At 41.5% G+C, this 19,421-nt stretch overlaps 1 long non-coding RNA gene across 2 annotated transcripts in view; it reads right to left on the bottom strand.

Moving 5' to 3' along the window:
* Positions 1-19,421, bottom strand: part of LOC125632035 (uncharacterized) — a 128,853-nt gene that overhangs the window by 3,026 nt on the left and 106,406 nt on the right. For both annotated transcript variants that reach the window (XR_012667064.1, XR_012667065.1), the window contains 2 exons: positions 10,954-11,048; positions 1,158-1,272 (listed from right to left, as the gene is read on the bottom strand). This is a non-coding gene — a long non-coding RNA (uncharacterized LOC125632035). The remainder of the gene's footprint in view (positions 1-1,157; positions 1,273-10,953; positions 11,049-19,421) is intronic.

Below are 19,421 nucleotides of genomic sequence, written 5' to 3'. Positions count from 1 at the left end.
ACTGACTACTCATCCTGATGGGGACATTCAAATTAGTCTTTAATGATGTGAAGAAAAGCAGTGATTAAATGTGGGGGAGGGGGAAGAATCCCTTCCAGATGTACAGCCTGAAATGAGATCAACAGCTCCAAACAGATCTGCACATAAAAGCAAGAGAGCATGTTGCCACTCAATAGGCCTTTGCTTCTCTGCTATTTCAGCCAACAGTCTGAAAAGAGCACTTAGTCACAGAGTAATGTCCTCTGCCAACATACTCAATGACATGTGCAAAAACATCCTATTTCCACATAGATATTGTCTGGATCAGGAGGTCGATATTAGTTCTGGGTTTGATATATAGAAAAACCTTCAAAGAAACTCACAGGAACACAACATGTGTTCTAGGGCCAAAATCCTGGTCCCAATCAAGTCAACAGAACTTTTGCAATTGATTTCAATGGGATTAACATTTGGCTTTAGCCCTGATTTAATCTTGGCAATTTCTCTTTGAAGGGCTTAACTGTAGCCTACAGGTGTCCCCAAGTCTTGAGTTCTGCTTTCAGTTTCAAGTTAAAAAAAACCTAAACCCCTAACTCTGAAATCTTAATTCAGGTTTTCCCACCTTTGTTTTGTATCAAAAGTAGGCAGAAGAGCAAATTTTGCATGATTTAGTACAAAACCCATCATGAATCTGTCCAAGTCTGCTCCAAGCTGGTCTCAGTTTGGACAGAACATTTTGTGTACCTTAGCAAACCCTTATAAGAACTTAGTTTGAATTTCATATTCATAATGGCAAACAAGCTTGGACCTAATGCAGTGGGAAAGAGAGAGCCAGTGTTAGGATTCAGAGAGAGAAAAAATGGATATTGCCAAACACAAGGAAGATAATATTAATAACTACATTTTGAATGGTTTGAACTCAGAGGGTTCGGATGTATGTGTCATGGAGGCTAGGGAGGAGTAATTCACAGTTATCAATAAAGGTAATGGTGAAATCCTGGTCAAGTGCTTTAGTTGAGTTAGAAATACTGTGCAAGAAGAAGGGATGAGGCATGGACTCAGAGGGCTGGATTCTCAGTTGGTGTCAGTTTACATGTCAATTTATACCCACTGGGGATTAAGCCCAAATTATATAAACAATAATTAATAGCAATTAAAAAGTCCAAAGAACTACTTACTATGTCTCACACACATAAAGCTTAAATCAAAAATGGATGAAGTTCAGAGCAGAACGGAGAACATGACTCATTACCGCCACATTTCTGCTTCTCCCACCTCACTGTCTTCACAAATCTGTGAAGAGTAATAGTACATCCCCACATTAATAATACAGAAGAGAGTCTGTCCTCAGATCATTCTCTATAGCTCCCACTTACTGTGTCCGAAACCGTCAGTTCAAAGCATTTACCAAACACTTTTAAACTGAGAAAACTCACGTCAGCAGTGTCCACCAATATACATGAAATCCATCATTTGGGATTTCTTCCCAACACAGGAAAGATCAGTCCTCTGTTTGTACACTGATATAAGGCATTCTAAATTTCAATTTCATTTAATTTCAAGTTTCTGACAGAAACAAAAAATACCAACTGTACAGCCAAACATTTCTAAGAAGGTAAATAGTAAAGGAAATAATTAACAAATCACCACTGAATTCATGTCAATTCAGGTCAGTGGAGAAGGGTTGAAAACAAACGTACCATGTGTGGTCACTATCCACATTCTAGCTGCTATAGCCCCCCATGGGGGGAAAACACATTGAAAAACTACTCAGAGGTCGCAGATATTGCAGTTGTAATCAACTGCTATGTTCATAACAATACCACAATTACTAATAAAAAGAAAAGGAGTACTTGTGGCACCTTAGAGACTAACAAATTTATTTGAGCATAAGCTTTCGTGAGCTACAGCTCACTTCATCGGATGTATTCAGTGGAAAATACAGTGGGGACATTTATATACACAGAGAACATGAAACAATAGGTGTTACCATACACACTGCAAGGAGAGTGATCACTTAAGGTGAGATATTAGCAGCAGGAGAGCGGGGGCCAGGGGGCGGAGGAGGGGCCTTTTGTAGGGATAATCAAGGTGGGCCATTTCCAGCAGTTGACAAGAATGTCTGAGGAACGGTGGGGGGGTAGAATAAACATGGGGAAATAGTTTTACTTTGTGTAATGACCCATCTACTCCCAGTCTCTATTCAAGCCAAAGTTAATTGTATCCAGTTTGCAAATTAATTCCAATTCAGCAGTCTCTCATTGGAGTCTGTTTTTGAAGGGGTTTTTTTTGAAGAATTGCAACTTTTAGTCTGTAATCGAGTGACCAAAGAGATTGAAGTGTTCTCTGGTTGGTTTTTGAATGTTATAATTCTTGACGTCTGATTTGTGTCCATTTATTCTTTTACGTAGAGACTGTCCAGTTTGACCAATGTACATGGTGGAGGAGCATTGCTGTCACATGATAGCATATGTCACATTGGGTAGATGTGCAGGTGAACAAGCCTCTTATAGTGTGGCTGATGTGAATAGGCCCTATGATGGTGTTCCCTGAATAGATATGAGGACACAGTTGGCAATGGGCTTTGTTGCAAGGACAGGTTGGGTTAGTGGTTCTGTTGTGTGGTGTGTGGTTGCTAGTGAGTATTTGTTTCAGGTTGGTGGGCTGTCTGTAAGCAAGGACTGGCCTGTCTCCCAAGATCTGTGAGAGTGATGGGTCATCCTTCAGGATAGGTTGTAGATCCTTGATGATGCATTGGAGAGGTTTTAGTTGGGGGCTGAAGGTGACGGCTAGTGGCGTTCTGTTATTTTCTTTGTTGGGCCTGTCCCGTAGTAGGTGACTTCTGGGTACTCTTCAGGCTCTGTCAATCTGTTTCTTCACTTTAGCAGGTGGATATTGTAGTTGTAAGAATGACTGATAGTTGTCAAGGTCCTCATCCCCCCCCACTCTCCTGCTGGTAATATCTCACTCTCGTTACAGTAGGTATGGTAACGTCCATTGTTTCATGTTCTCTATGTATATAAATCTCCGCACTGTATTTTCCACTGAATGCATCCGATGAAGTGAGCTGTAGCTCACAAAAGCTTATGCTCAAATAAATTGGTTAGTCTCTAAGGTGCCACAACTACTCCTTTTCTTTTTGCGAATACAGACTAACACAGCTGCTACTCTGAAACCTGTCATTATACAATTACTAATAAAGTTTTAGCAATTGTCTCCAATTAGTACATGCGGGGGGTGCAGGAAGGGAAGGGCATTGCACACCTTGTTGCTTCTGTAGCTCACTGCACACACCAGGGGCTCCTTGCATCCCTCCACAAGGTCCATGTGTGCCACCTTCCTTATCCCCTTCTATTTCAGGGACTCCCCGCCCCACCTCCTCCCTCATGCCAGGGGCTCTGTGTATCCCTTCTCCCTCCCCCACGTCCACTATGTTAGGGCCTCTGCATACCCCATGCTCCTTCCCTGCAATGCCAAGATCTCTGTATGCCCCACATTCTCCCCTCCCACCAAACCTGGGTATCCCACTCACACACACCCATGCCAGGAGATGTGTGTGCTCCCTTATTCATCCCTCTTTTTACCATGCCCCCATTCCCCACCATGGCAGAGGCTATATATGCCCTCCATTCCTTCCTCTGCCATATGCCTAGGGCTGTATGTGTCCCTCCAGCCTCTGTCACATGCCTAGGGAATCTGTCCCCCCATCTCCCAAAGCATTGTCCCCTGTTCTCCATGCCCTAGCACCATTCCATGGCTTGTATGCCCTCATTCTCCCCTTCCACCACTATCCCCCCCATAACTTCTTCCTCATGTTGTGCCCATACCAGGGCCCCTCATCTCTCCCACTCCATGTCAGGAGTTCTTATGTCCCCCATTCTCCTCTCCTGCCACACACCAAGGGTCCTGTCTACCATGCCCCCCCTCCCCTCTATCATTCTGATTTCTTTTTCTTTCAGGTATCAACATTTAAAACTCAGTTGGGACATGGACAGAGCTGAGATGGGGTTGTTGGTATCCTGGGACATGATAATGTCTGCCATCAACCAGTTCTTTGATGTAAAGACAATTACAGAAGTAGTTGAAGCTGCTGGGTTTGCTAACCAGACATCAGTGGCTGTGTGTGCGTCCCCATTTCCCACTTCCAGTTTTCCAATTTTCACCAGAATCAATAGGGTTCTGCCCATTGTTGTCAAGAATATTTCCTGAAATTCTGGATGCTGTGTTCCAAATTTATCAGATTAGATCCAAATATAGAACTGCCATCAAATTGAGTCTGGGATCTTGCAAGCTCAGCCAATTAATCTTGAGTCAGTTTACTGATTGTCAGTAAAATTCCATAGTCCATCAATCATACTGTGTGTCTTGCATAGAGAAAAATGCTTAGATCAAAAACTTGATTAAAGCCAGTCAGTGATAAAGACCTTCAATGCAGCAACATTCAGACCCAGAAAGGTGACCCCCTTACAGACCAAATTTCCTCTTACCTCGTCTTTCCTTTAATTTAGGAATGTGTTCATTAATTACAATGTGGATACAAATGGCCTGAGCTTGCACTGCTTACACTGGCCCTAATTCAGCAAAATCAATGGGACTCAGGTGCGTGCTTATGTTCTTTCCTGAATCAGTGCCCAAATGTGGGGAAATTTTGACTGATTAAGGAGTATATGATCAGGTCCATGCTGTGAAATGTTTTATATAACCTTTCGGCATTTCTCTTATACCCTTTTTTTAAGCATCCTGTAAGTGTCCTTCACACTCAAGCCAATAGCACATTTAATCCAATATATTACATATAGTTGATCATTAATCTTTAGTAATTAATCTTTAAATTTCAATCTACCAGGCAAATGGGGCATCATGACACCTGGTGAGTGTGGATGAAAACATTGCATAGTATTTCCACTGAAGTGGGAAGTTGGCAAGTAGCTGAAAGATTAGAAGATCTGGGGAGGTTTAAAATCTATTTCTAGATACCAAATAATTGCTAATATTGAGATTTCTCATGGAAACTGTCTAAACTATGGATGGGTAATTCTGCCAATAAAGATGGCATATTTCCTACTATGTTAGTGTCTGCAAATAATATCGCTAAATGTCTTTGAAAGTTGAACTTAATTGGAAGCACAAAGAACTTGAAAGTTCCTTTTTGCTTGTGTTAGAAAAAAAGAAAAAGAAAAATGGGCTGCAATATAGAAAACATTTCAGATCTTGATACTGATTCCCTTTATAGGGATTGTCGTGCTTGTTTTTTTTATTATTTTTGGGGTTTTTTTTTGTCTTCATCAACAGAGCATAGCCTCTCAACCTTCAAGAGCAGATGAACTAGAAGGACTAAAGAGCAGCTTTTTCCAGATAGACACAGAATTGTCTCTCTCTGCAGTAATTATGAGGATCCATAGGTTTTCTGTCATAGTGTGAATTGAAGCTTACTCAGGGAGTACTAACCATAGAGTGAATACTATGATCCAGTCACTATTTGAAGCATCACATTTACTTTTTCAAATTATGAATTTCACTAATGTTCTTTTTACCCCCTATCTGCATCAAACAAACAACTTTACACATCTAAACCACTTTGTATAGCCTGTAAAGTTATTTCCTACAAGTTATTTTCTTTTTTGCACTTTATTTTTTTTTTAAATTCATAAACAAACAATGAATCACACAACAATACTGCAGATCACAAATATTATGTGGACTAATTAGTATGTGATGGGCTTCACAGGACACTTCCACCATTCCCCTTGCCTGTTTCAAAAACCAAACCAAACCCTTATTTGTATTATGGATAAATGATGGCAGAGCTCCATAACTAAGGCCCCAATCTGCAAAGATTTATACGTATTCACCTTTACCCACATAAGTACGGATATTGAAGACAAGTACATGTATAATTCTGTGAAGATGTAATGCCATTACATACCCAATATTACCTCTATCCCTTGTTTGAGAAGCACAATCTTAACCCTTCATGTTTCTTCAGTTTCTGTATAAGATATTTATATGGCCCTCAAAACTGTAGTATCTGAGCTCCTCACCATCTTTAAATGTATTTAATCTCACTACATGCCTATCAGGTAGGACAGTACTATTTTCCAGATGTGGAATTAAGGCACACAGTGTGAGCTCCACTAAGGTACTTAGGCACCTAATTCCCATTGAAATCAGTAGGAGTTACGCACCTACATTCCTTTGTGAATTTCCCACAGAGAGACTAGGGGCCAGATTTTTAAAGGCAGTCAGATATCTGAAGGTGCCAATAGATGCCCAGTGGGATTTTCAAAAGCCTGGGAGTTGGGCACCTAGATTCTTAAGAAAAAATCCACTAGGTGTCTACCTGAATCTCTAGGCACAAAAATAGCCTTAAAAATCTGGTCCTTAGTAACTAACACAAGTTCAAGTAGGAAGTTTGTGGCAAAGCAGGAAATTGAATCTGGGCCTCTTGAGTTCTAGGCTAGTGCCCTAAACAGGACATTATCCATCCTCTCTAAATAGTCTTCTTCCTCCTCCTCCTCTTCTATAAAACTTACATACATGAGTGGTAATATGCACTCCCGGATCTCACTGAAGTCTGACTGTTCCTGTGATTAAAGTTAAGCATGTGCTTAAATGCTGTACTGGAGCAGGGCAAGTATTCTTAATATCTTGGGGCTTTTCTGTACTTCCAGTGCAGCTGTACCATTGGACCACTTAGTCAAGACGCTACCTAGGCCAACAGAAGAGCTTCTCCCATCAGTGTAGGTAATCCACCTCCCAGAGAGGTGGTAGCTACGTTGACAGGAGAAGCCCTCCCCATCAACATAGCACTGTATACACCGGGAATTAGGCCAGTGTAGCTCTCTTGCTTAAGGATGTGGACGTAGTTATACGACATACGTTTGTAGTGTAGAACAAGCCTTGTGGGCCCAAACCCTCAGGTCATTGATAGGTGCCTGCAACTTTACATTCACCTTAATGCTGTGGGGTGCACGAAAAGTTTAATTCTATATAAGCTATGCATGACTGTGTACTACTTGGAGATGTGCAAATTGTCATATCTTGCTGAATTATAAATGATTTGTTTACTATTCCTCAATCTTGTTATGTTGTGTGGACTATTTAAAAAAAGGACCTAATATATAATGCCCTTCAGTAAAGGGAACAAAAGAACAAGAAACCAACTGGGTGATAAAGGTAGTGTTAGCGCTGTGGTTTTTGCAAGCTACTTTTTATGCAGAATACCTGATCAAAGTAATTTCCATATGAAAGACAGCAGAATTCATACCTTTTTTGTGGTGATTGGAGGAGCTTTTGTATCTCTGCTTCAGACATATAAGGTCAGTGTTTAATGTTCTTGTATGGATCACTATTTAAACATTTGTGTGTGTACCACAGCCTTTGTTTTAGTTCTCCAACCTAGAACTTGTTTTCTAGTCGTTTCTCTACAGGAGCTGCATACTAATTGCAAATGTAACACTTACAAGAAAAATGGAGACTGTTCGATCCAAAATGTGGACTGTATTATCAACTGAATAAGATCAGATTAATAACTAATTATCCCCCATAGTGTGGTATGACTAAACTAAATCCACCCTCCTCCAAAGGCAGGATATAACGACCTAAAATTATTTTCCATTTCTAACTGGAAATGAGTCAATCTGGAGAGGAACTTATTTAGTTAATTTTCATAACCTCTAAATGTAAAGGACCCATTTTAACCACAAATATCCTTTATGTGATTCCATTCTCTGTGTGGAATTTCACACAGAAATGTCATGGACACTATCTTTACAATTTTGATTTGTGAGTGTGAGATGACCAACACAGACAGCAACTTAAAGGGTCATATCACCTCTTCCAAGAGAAATCCATCAAAAAGTGCAAGTTCTTCTTTGTCCCAGTTGAGCAAGTTGGGGAATTGGTCTTCTGAATCTATAACTATTCCTAGATCCACATGGATCTCAGGACACCCGTAAAGCTTAAGCCCATCTGCAAGGAATCTGAACGTCTCTATGAAGTTCCTTGAGACACCTTCTCTCCCCCATGACAGCACTCCAGAGTCATACCCTCGTGCTATCCCCAACATCATCTTACCTTTCATAGAATCATAGAATATCAGGATTGGAAGGGTCATCTAGTCCAACCTCTTGCTCAAAGCAGGACCAGTCCCCAATTTTTGCCCCAGATCCTGAAATGACCCCCTCAAGGATTGAACTCACAACCCTGGGTTTAGCAGGCCAATGCTCAAACCACTGAGCTATCCTTCCCCCCTTTCTTCATTCTTCTTTTGGGCGGGAGGGGCAACAAGCACCAAATATGGTGACTGGTCCAGTATTACTTGACATTTCACAATGGCAGTGAGATTGAAAAAGGATGCCATAAGAATGGTCATGTCCCCAGCCTAATCTTGCCTCTCCCCCAGATAACGCCACACACTCCCTCTGAGGCCATGGTAAACTGTGAAGGGGCTTCTTTTGGATTGACTGAAGTAAGTGAATACATTACTGAGGCATTGTCTTCCCATTCCCCAATTCACGCTTTCTTCATTCTGCACCCTACATGATCCTAATCTGGTTCTCCCCGATGTGTGGTACCGGACCAGAAGAATGGTGATACCCAGACTTATTAGATATGTAGACAAATGACCACAGACACAAGTTTACCTTAATTTGTATTTTGGGGGAGGGTTGAATATAAGGAAAAGTAGGTTTGAGTTGCTTTTTCTGAATCTTCCTGTATTTCTCTCTCTACCCTCCACCTCAGGAGAAAAAAATCCTGGCCCCACTGAAGTCACTGGGAGTTTTGCCATTGACTTTAATGGGCCAGAATTTCACCTCTGCATGTAAATTGGTCTTGTCTGCAAGTTAGGCAGTAACCCACAGCATGAATCTACAGTGTACCAGCTTGCCGCACACTAACTTACAGTGTAGACAAGCCTTACACTTGTTTTGCGGTGCAATGAATAGCAAATAAATGCAAGGTGCACTACTTTGCCACTTCCCTCTTTTTTCTGATGAGTTTTAGAAGTGATGTATAACTTACTCCTCTTGTTATGTATCTTCTGAAGTTGGTTCAGAGCCTTTCAAGGGAACTGCGTTTTCTTCACACTAGCTGTTTTTGTGCAATTTTGGCCATTCATCACTTGTAACAAACTCAGTGATCTCTCCCCCAAAATCCCCAGTATGGAAAATGTACTGGTACACACATGCACACCATTTTTTTCTCCATGTCTTAAAAGTTAAATGTTGATGAGAGAAACTCTTTGGGACTGATTCTACATTCCCATTCACCCAATTTTTTTATTCACTTAAATACGGGCATTTGGAGGGAAAATAATGGAAGACTGAGATTTACGTATTTCTAGCAATCTAATCCTAGAAAATAAGCATTATATTTTTAAACATGCAGCTACACTGACAGGACTGACATTTTCAAAAATATTTCCATCACCTTCTGTTTACTTGCTTTGAGATTGTATCAGAATTCTGCAATTGTATTCATACTGCAGTACCATCAACAAAGCAAATGAGAAAACATGAAGCCTGACAAACATTTTTATCACATCGAATTTTAAAGTGCATATCAAATGAAAAATATAAAACCAGATGTAAATTGAAAACTTGACTGAGTAACATCACACAAAACATGCCTTTATCTACATAAATGTATTTCTATATTTGATCATGTTCATGTGGAGCTGATATATTTTTTTTTAAAGTAAATGGCTGTATTTCACTGGATTTCTCAGGAATATATTAGAGCAAAAAAGAAAAGAGAGCATGTCAGAATATATTATAAGAAATGAGAAGTCAGGATTCATGTTCTTTTAGCCGCTATCACTCTATATCACCCAGTGGATGCAAATTGTTGAATTTGCATTGAACTGAATGGAACTACACTGGCTCAAATCAGAGAATGTAGGCCACTATAATCAGATGAATTGTAACATGTAAATGTTCAGATACAAATGTGTGAATCAGGTGTTACTTTTCTTTCAGATGAAACTCAGATGAGATTCATTAAAAACACTTTGATACAAAATTTGAATTAAGACGATCAGGGAGGTTTGGGGGTTGTTTGTTTTTATGGGTTCTGCTGTTGTACTTTATATAGAGCCTGTTTTAACATTTTAGGAGAATGTGAAAGCATCCACACAGTTAAAATATTTTTGTTGCTGATTTATTTTTATTTCTATTTCTCCCTATTAAATGCATATTACTATTTGTGAAATTAGGTTACCAGATGAAAATGTAATGAGCTAAGCAGGAAGCACCTATGTTTAAAAAGCTTTCAGATTCAGGATTTGAATAATGATATTTTGAAGAGAAGGACCTACACAATATATTAAGCAAACATTGTTTTTTTTTCCTCTTAATGTACCTCATGTTTATAGCTATTAGACAAGCTAAACATCTGTTACATTCCGAGCAAATTCATGTTCCTTCCAATACCTACAAATACTAGAAGGAGTAACAAAAGTACATGACAGTGTATTGATTTATGAGATTGCGTGAAAGCACAAACACCACTTTGGTATCTTCCTTCATGTAACATAACCATTAAACTACCAGGTCTGATGTCTGTGACTCCTAGAATGATTGCAAATATTTAGTAATTACTGCTGATTTTAAAATCTTGAAGGCCTGTATATGTAATCACCTCACATATTTTCTTTGTCTAACCCACACAATTAAGTGTCTGATCTCACAACATGCTACATGCCCTTCTCTCCCACTGACTTTATGATTGACTTCAGAACGTGCGAGATCAGCCTTTCCTTTGGAATGGAGGGTGCTCAGCACCTTGCAGGGTCCTAAATTCTTGAAATTCGTTCTTGATGCGTAACTTAATGCTGATGATCAAAAAAGCTCCCTTGACTGTCTATGGTTTAGACAAGCAATGGTATATACTGAAAGGAACAGACGAGTGAAAGGGTCACTTTGTAGGACAACTCTCATTCTCCACCCCAGTGGTATAAGAATGAATACTTACACAGTCAATAAAGAGCAACTCATCAAGACCAAGCATCAGGTAGTGTTCCAAAGCTCACTCCAGCTGGCAGAAGTGAAAAATCTATTTTGAGACACCTGGGACATGAGGAAAGAACAAAATTGCTCTGAGCCACTGTGCTTGCTGATAAATGGCATACAAAGATAAAAACATTCTCCTCCCCAACACTAGATGTAAAGGCAATCTATAGCACAGTATCTTTCCAAAAGATGTTTCTTACTATTTAAACCCCCTTCTGCCCATGAACAAACCCACTGTGTGGTGTACACACACCTTATAAGAGAGACAGATAGGAAACCAAATTCTGTTTTGCGCTGTGCACACAAGGCCCCCATTGTCTTCAGTAGGTTACATGCAAATTAAGGATAATCTAGTGATAGAAATGATGTCTAGTGGTTAGAGTGCTAGCCTGGGACTCTGGAAACTTTGATTCAATTTCCTGCTTCGCCACATGCTTCCTGTGTGACCTTAAGCAAATCACTCAGTCGTTTTGTGCCTCAACTGCACAGAGCTCAGACAGAGTCAGTAGGGGAAAAAAAAATCTATAAGCGACCTAAAATAGCTTTTCTGTAGTAAAAGCATCAGTTTGAAAAGTCCAAAATCTTGGAAAGTTCCATTCCTGGAAGAAAGTGTTGCATGTCCCTTTGGGAATTCTTCCTTTGCTAATTATATAACCTTCTGATATCTTGTAACAATGAAGAACAAGTAAACAGACCTTAAACCTTTAACTAATGCAGGTCTGAATCTAGCTGATCTTGGGCCTTGGGCAGTTGTAATTTGAGAAGAAATTCCACAGTGAGGGGAAAACAAACAATTTCTCTGTTAGGGTGAAGTTTTGAGGTTGTTGGGCTTTTTGTTTTGTTTTTTTAAATGACAGTTGTTTCAAGCTTCTCAGGGGGTTTGGCATTTGAAAATAAATCCAAGAAGAGATGGATTAATGGGAAGATGGTATGTGAGAAGGCCAAAGGGGCATGATAAAGAGGGAATACATGGTATAGGTTTTATTGGCCTGGGACTGATATTGTCACATTACTCAGGAATGGGACTCTTTTGTACCTCTTCATTTGCAAAAATAATGCATTAGTCATTGTGAGTCTAACTGAGCAGGTCTCAGAAGGAAAAAGTTTAGAAGTGTAAAACATCTCTAAAAAGCATGTAAAATAGCTTTTTGGTACATAAAGCCACAACTTTAAATGTTACTATCTTGGACATGCTAGAGCAGTGATTCTCAAACTTTTGTATTGGTGACCCCTTTCACACAGCAAGCCTCTGGGTGCGACCCCCTTTATAAATTAAAAACACTTTTTTTATATTAAATGCTGGAGGTGAAGCAGGGTGTGGGCTGGAGGCTGACAGCGCATGACCCCCAATAGCCTTGCAACCCTCTGAGGGGTCACAACCCCCAGTTTGAGAACCCCTGCGGTAGAATTAGGAGACAATGTTGTGTGGCCCACTAAGAAGTAGGGAAAGCTCTGATTTCCAATGGTACAAATATTTTGCTTTAGTGCTGCAGGTGTAAAAGTTATCACACCTAAGAATCATGGCATCATTGTGTTTAGAAAAGCTTTTACTGGCCCAAGAGCTGAATTTGTCTCATTGTGGGCTTCAAGCAGGGGTATTTTGTGGGGGAGAAGGAGGAAAAAACATTTTTCTGGCAGGTTGATCTTTAAAGAAAGTTGGATGTTTGAAGCTGTTGAGATTAGAATGTTAGACTAAGTCTCAGGGAGACGAATTAGTGGGCAGGTAGTCTGGCAAAAGGCATGTGATAAATTCCGGAGTTATATGGGAAGTGTATTTATCATAAGCCGAAGCAATTTGTTTGAGGCCCGTCCAATCTATCACATCCTCATGTGAGGTGCATATATTAATAGTACACAGTCCAGATGCATGCAAATGTTCGTGGAATTCCACCCCACCCAACTAACACCAGCCGTACCTGTAATCATTCAGCTAGTTAGGCCAGGTACAGTAGTAAGGCACAGTACACACAGGCATATCATGTGTACTTTTTCTGTAATAAAGTTAATTTTCACACAGAAGAACACTGCAAGCATTTCCTTAAAACTAGCTTACTTCCATTCTTTGTTACTTCTGTCATTTCCTGACACTGGATTGACCTTTTTTGGTTGTGCCATGAAACATCATTCCCTGTTCCTTCCTATCACAGAAGGCTTTACCCAATCCTATGTCTGGATAAACACAGTTGGTAGAGCAGCTTCAAGTGTTTCATGCTCTACCCACTTCAGGTGAATGATGTGCAAGGGACAAAACAGGAAAGCCACTTGTGGCTTTATGGCAAATAACTTGGGTCCATCACTATTGCTCATGGACCTATTGTGCTGTGCTGTCGCTGACTGAGAGCAGCCTGACCTCTTTACTATGTTGGGGATTACAACAGGTTTGAACTGCTTCCGAGGCAGAGGTACCTGAGAATGGGAACTGTTGGGAGAGGCCCATGAGGAACTGTTGACTCTGGTAAGAGCTGTGCCCACAGTGGTGGTTTAGTGCTGCTTAACTTGCCTTACGAGACTGTATTTTACGACTAGCTGTATATTGACTATTTCAGATGAGTTTTTTAAAAAGGGAAACGTTTGTTTTCCTTTATAAACCAGCAAGACCTGTGTTTGTTCTATGACCAGGACCTCACCTATTTCTACATGACATCATACTGATAGCTACTTCTAGCAGGGCAATGAAGGTTGTGATCCGTTAATTACGAAACATAAGGTTGCAAGTCGTGGTGTATGCAGAAGACCTGGTATCTTCATAATATAAGCTTTCTGTACTCTGTAGGGCCTATAAACCGTTCATCCATGAGGCTGTGTCATGCAATCAGGAGTGGGATGTTTTATCGTCAGGGGCGGCTCTACCAATTTTGCCGCCCCAAACAGTCACCGCCGACTTGCCACCGCTGCAACAGCGCCGGAGCCGCCACCAAATTGCCGCCGCACCCAGAAGAGCGGTGGAGCTGCCGCCCAAAAGCTGCCGAATTGCCGCCGTGGGCCACGGACGGCCGCCCCATTCTGAATGCCGCCCCAAGCAACGGTTGGAAAGCTGCTGCCTGGAGCCGGCCCTGTTTATCGTCTGCCCTAAGTAAGCATCTACAGGTGTTATAAGGACAGAAACACTTTAGTTAGGATAAGAAAATAGAATATCTGATAAATATATAATACAATACATTTAAAAGCATTTTAATGTACTGTGTATTGTCCCTGTGAGCATATTACGGTATGTGTTTCTGCAGTCAACTTGGTCTTTGCAAAAATAATTATACATGCAAGGTACCAGACTCACACAGCCCTAAGGAACAGTATACCACCATGTGGCAAAATAATTTGCCTGTATAACAGACAACCCCTTATAAAGACTTTAGAACAACATATTTAGGTACGTTTTAAAAACTCTCTTTTGGGCACCCATGTGACCTGCACACAAATAACAGTGATATGGTAACTGAATTTTGGAGACTTAGCTAGAGTCTTGATAAATGCCTGCAATTGTCCTAGTTAAGTAGCAGCTGATCATATCTGTTCTCATTTATTTAGATGCAAATACACATGAAACATATCCCTACCCTTGCCACTATTTAAAATATATATTAGAATACTAAAGATATAGCACATACCCTACTGCCACCTGGCAGCAGAATATTACAAACTGAAACCTCCCCTCAGGGCTGGCCCACAACATTTTGGCACCTGAGACAGGAAGCTCAAATGATGCCGCCCATACCATCTCGCTTGGGCCAAAACCTTGAAAGGTCTCAATTCTGCCTTCTTCCTGTTCTACTCCTCTCATGGCACTGCTCTGCTACCTTCCCGAGTAAAGGCGAACTAACAACTTAAAATGTCTTGTTCAAAAATTTTAAGTAACACTTAACTTTCAAACGCCTAAACAGCAAATATAACTTTTTTTGTCTGCATAGTAAACACTGGCATTTTTATCTGTTTGAATGATCAAAGTGATGCTTTCTGTGCCTTCTTGGTTGTAAAGATTTGAGCTGCTTCCTGCTGAAGGTCCACAGTCTGGGCCAGCTCATGCTCTATTGAGATGTTGCAAGGCTGACCAGCCTCTCCTGTGTCATTGTGGAGCGTAATGTGTTTTTATTAAACTTCAGCTTTGAGAAGCTGAGTTCTCCACTGGCAACTGTTACAGGAAGTGTTAGAAGTATGCGCAGAATAACAAAAAAGTTTGGAAAGAGGGTGGTCATCTTATTTGTGCACATATATTCCAGAACAGCCTTTGGAGTTGATGCTGCTGAAATGTATCTTGAAAGGGCTTTCAGTTCATCACCTAAATCACTCTCATCAATATCACACATGTCATCATGTGTCAACATTGTCTCTAGTGCCCTGCATTGCTGGTATAGGTCTTCTTCAGGAATAGTGAGGAATTTTGGAATATCATACAACATCCCAAATACTGCTGTGTTCCTTGAGTTGCATGAAACATTCTTCAACTGACTGTATTGCACAATCTAGCACCTGGTTAAAGAATTTAACTTTGAATTGTTGTTTGGGGTCTCTTATGGGATTATCCCATGCCTCATAATCAAAATGTCTTCTGCTTCGGTGACTCTTGTATTCTTCAATGGGTGGTAAAATAGCTTCAGTATGAAGTTCCTCTGCCAACTTCTGTGCACTCTTCAGAATGTTTTGAAATCCCTCATCTGATCGATAAGACTGTAGGTATGACTTTGTTTTGTCCAGTTGTTCCATTGCTCCAGATATATCAAGGTGAACACCTTGGAGTCTCTTGCTTACAACATTTATTTCAAACAGTATGTCATGCCACAACACTAAGCCACACAGAAATTTGAAGTTATGTATGTTTCTGGTGATTCCATTTCCCTCGGCCACTGTACTCCCATGAACAGTTCCTGTCATAGCATTATTCTCCATAATGGCAACTATGGGATCATCTATTTTCCCAATTTGGTGTTTATCGCCTCCACACGACTTTCCCATCATTGGTTTCAATGTCAGAGAGGATGTTCCCAGATGTTGCTTCAAAATTTGCCATCGATGAGTTGATGCCCAGAGAAAAATAAATAGATGCTTTGAATTACATTAAAACATTCAGCAGCCTCACTAGAAGCTGATGCTGCATCACTGACCACCAAGTTCAATGAATGAGAACTGCACGGGATAAAAAAAGCTCAAGGGTTTAACTCTTGGGTCTGTGTCTGCACTCCTCTATTCTTTCCTCCGATATTGGCACCATTACCGTAACCCTGACTTCTCATGTCAGCTATCGCAATTCCCATATCTTCCAGCTTTTTAAGAAGCACATTTGTCATACCAGCTCCTGTAGTATCATCAATGTCAATACATTCTAGAAAATGCTCTCTGACAGTCACCATTGCAGGGACATTTTCACTAGGTTCTGTTGTTGTTGCAAAATGCACCATTAACGTCATCTGTTCCATATGGCTGATGTCAGGTGTGCAGTCCTGAATAACAGAGTAATATCTTGCTAACTTCAGATCTGCCACAATCTCCTGTTTGACTTTTCTTGCCAGTAACTGTATGATCTCATTTTGAATTGTTTTTCCAAGGTAGTGGTGTGTGTACATTTCTTGGGTGGTGACTCTTCTTAGATGCTCCTGGAGTACAGCATCAAACTCAGCCATCAGAGCCACAATTTTAAGGAAGTTTCCATTGTTTGGCACATACAGCTGATCTGAAGTGCCACACAGTGCTAGGTTTTGAGTAGCAAGCATTTGCACAATGGCAATGAGCCTTTTCAGAACATTTTTCCAGTGAAGAGACTCTGATGCAATCTTCTCTTTTGCTGATAATTTGTGGTGGCCTTAAACCTTAGTTTCATCTCAAGCTCTTTCCACCTTTGGAATGCTCTCTGGTGATTTGCTGCCAAATCTTGGCATGCCAGATTTGCTGCCAAATCTCATGGCATGCCAGATTTCTAGCCAGATTTTTCCAGTCCTTTGTTCCTGTAGAACCCAATGTGGCTGGAATATTAGACTGGAAGAGTCTGCAACAAAAACAGTATGCAGCATTCTGGGTTTTTGAGTACATAAGCCATGGCCTCTCCACTTTGTCACCATTGGGGATTTCACGTCAGTAATGTGTTGGATGGAAACTTCTATTTTCATTGTCTTTGGGAACCATGAAGCTTTTCACTTGCTGTGGCCCATGCAGTACAAGGAAGTCCCTCAGGCTACTGCTCAAGTGGGTCCACAGTCCTGGATCATCTAGACTTAAGGAACTAAACTCAGCAGCAGCTGTTTCTTGCGCCTCCACCGCAGTCTTCTCTGATCTACACTTTTCTTAAGGAATGTGCATGGTTACATCCCTTTGAGATGCAGATTTGGATGCTGCAGTAGCTGCCAGGTCAGCTGCACTCTCAGTAACTGGAAAATCAAGCATCTCCTCATCACTCTCATCCTCGCTGGGGCTGGAAGGCTCACTGTGAACATTTGTGTCTATGTATCTCAGGAAAGCTCCTTCCTTCGTAGACAGAAAAGCTTCCTTTGTTTTCTTTCTTTTTCTGAATGCTGCCCAGAGGGGCGTTTTCTTCTTTCACTCATGACTCCTGTTCTGTGCCAGCTATCATGGCTCTCAACACTCAATTGAAGGGGACAAATAAGCAGGCTGGTAGCAGGGCATGAGTGAGGGAAGATATCAGCATCTTAAGGGCCTAACTGGCTCCTACTACTTCAGTTGACTGCCTGTTCTCCTCAAGTGGGTTCAGGGAAGCAGCAGGAAACAGGAAGCTTCCTGAGAAGCTGGTGTTAATCAGTCCAGGCTCCTGGGGGTGCTAGAGAGATATGTAAGAGGCTCCTCCTCCTCTCTCTCCCTGCAGCTCCTGCTGCTTTCTGTTATTCCCTCTCACCTTTTCTCCTGCCTGCCTGTTATGTCTCTTATGCCCTCCTTCCTCCAGCACAGCACTCCACTATTTCTGTGCATCTAGAGCAGAGAGAATACATCTGTACCAGCAGCCGACACAATTTTCTACACTCTGGGTCCTAGTGGCGCCCCTCCCCTCCGCCCCAGTCTGGCACCTGAGACGGCCATCTCCGTTCACCTCATGGTAAGGCCAGCCCTGCCTCCCCTTCCTTGATTTCCTCCCAAAAAAACTATACCTAGAGCCCCTCAGCCCTTTCCAAATGCCTAGTAAAAAAAGATAGACTTTGCAGCCTGGGTGAATCCATGAAGAAGAAAAGCAAAGAAATTGTTCACACAAATCTTCATGAAGCAAAACATGCATGTTTCATTCAGCTTTCTTTGCTATGATGGGATAATCGCTTAGACAAATTCCAGCCTTTTCACAAGCAAGGACATTGTTTTACACTACAAATAAGTTGTAGTGTGGCCTTGTTAACTGCAACATGTCACCACTAAGCTGCCTGCCTTTGAGACCTCAGCATGGCTTATGCCACAGCACTAATCACCATTGTCTCTTAGTTTTCCAACATCCTGCATATTTGAATGTTGTTTTCTTTATATATTTATTGCTTGGCCATCATTTTTACAGATGACGGACCTATTCTAGGTGCCACTGAAATCTAGGAGAGCTCAATGGTTTGGTCCATTAGGCCTGTGTATCTAGATAACTTTATACAATCAGTAATTGCCCAACATGGCTAAGTGGCTCCAACTGAACTGATCCCAAAATCTAAAAGAATTGACACAAAGACAACATTTTATGGTGTACACAGCACATGGCCTTTCTATGCCTGTTAGGGGTCCTGTTACACAAGTTTTTCAGTATGTGATTGTGACAGGGATTGGGCTTGTCAGTGGTGCCACTTTGTGGTTTGCTCCCTGGGCCCTAGCTCTCCTCCATCCCTGGTATCCTTGAGCAGCTGTGGGGATCCACCTTTTGGTAGGTTGACTCCGCACTCAAGCCAGGTCACCAGTTGAGTTTGCCCCATTCTGGGGTATCAGAGTCCAACAAAGTATTTATAGTCCAAGGTTCCCACAACAGAAAGGGTCTTCCACACTTCTTTGGGTCCCTATGGATGTTATACCCTTGACACGGGGCTCACAGAATCTGTATCTTCACCTTATCTCCAGAGGTTCAGGGCTGCAGGAAGGTGGGAGGGTGAGAAGAGAAGAGGGTTTATGCCTTTCCACAAAAATGGTGGCTGGTAGGGGAGCCTGGTCCCTCCCTCTACACTGTGCTTAACCCCAGAGCCCTGTGAGAGGCGGCAGTTAGCAAACAGTGGAGTGCTTTGAGGCTGCCTCCTTAGGTCACTTCCTACCACTCACTTGCCCACAAGGTCTTAAAGTCAAACAGAAAATAGCAAAAACAATTGAATCATCCAGCAGGTCTCAGCTGGTGACCTTCTTTGCAGGCCAGCCCCCAGCTTCAAACTGGCCCAACTTCCTGGTTACAATCTCCTTGCCTGGGGTCTGTCATATTTCTCCCCTCTAGCAGGATTCCAGGCAGGCTGCAGACCCTGAACAGCCCATCTCTAGTCAAGC

The sequence above is a fragment of the Caretta caretta genome, chromosome 2, assembly GCF_965140235.1.
Source record: "Caretta caretta isolate rCarCar2 chromosome 2, rCarCar1.hap1, whole genome shotgun sequence".
Classification (NCBI taxonomy): domain Eukaryota; kingdom Metazoa; phylum Chordata; order Testudines; family Cheloniidae; genus Caretta; species Caretta caretta.
Note: the sequence above shows the minus strand (reverse complement) of the source record. Positions and strands in the feature narration are given on the sequence as shown.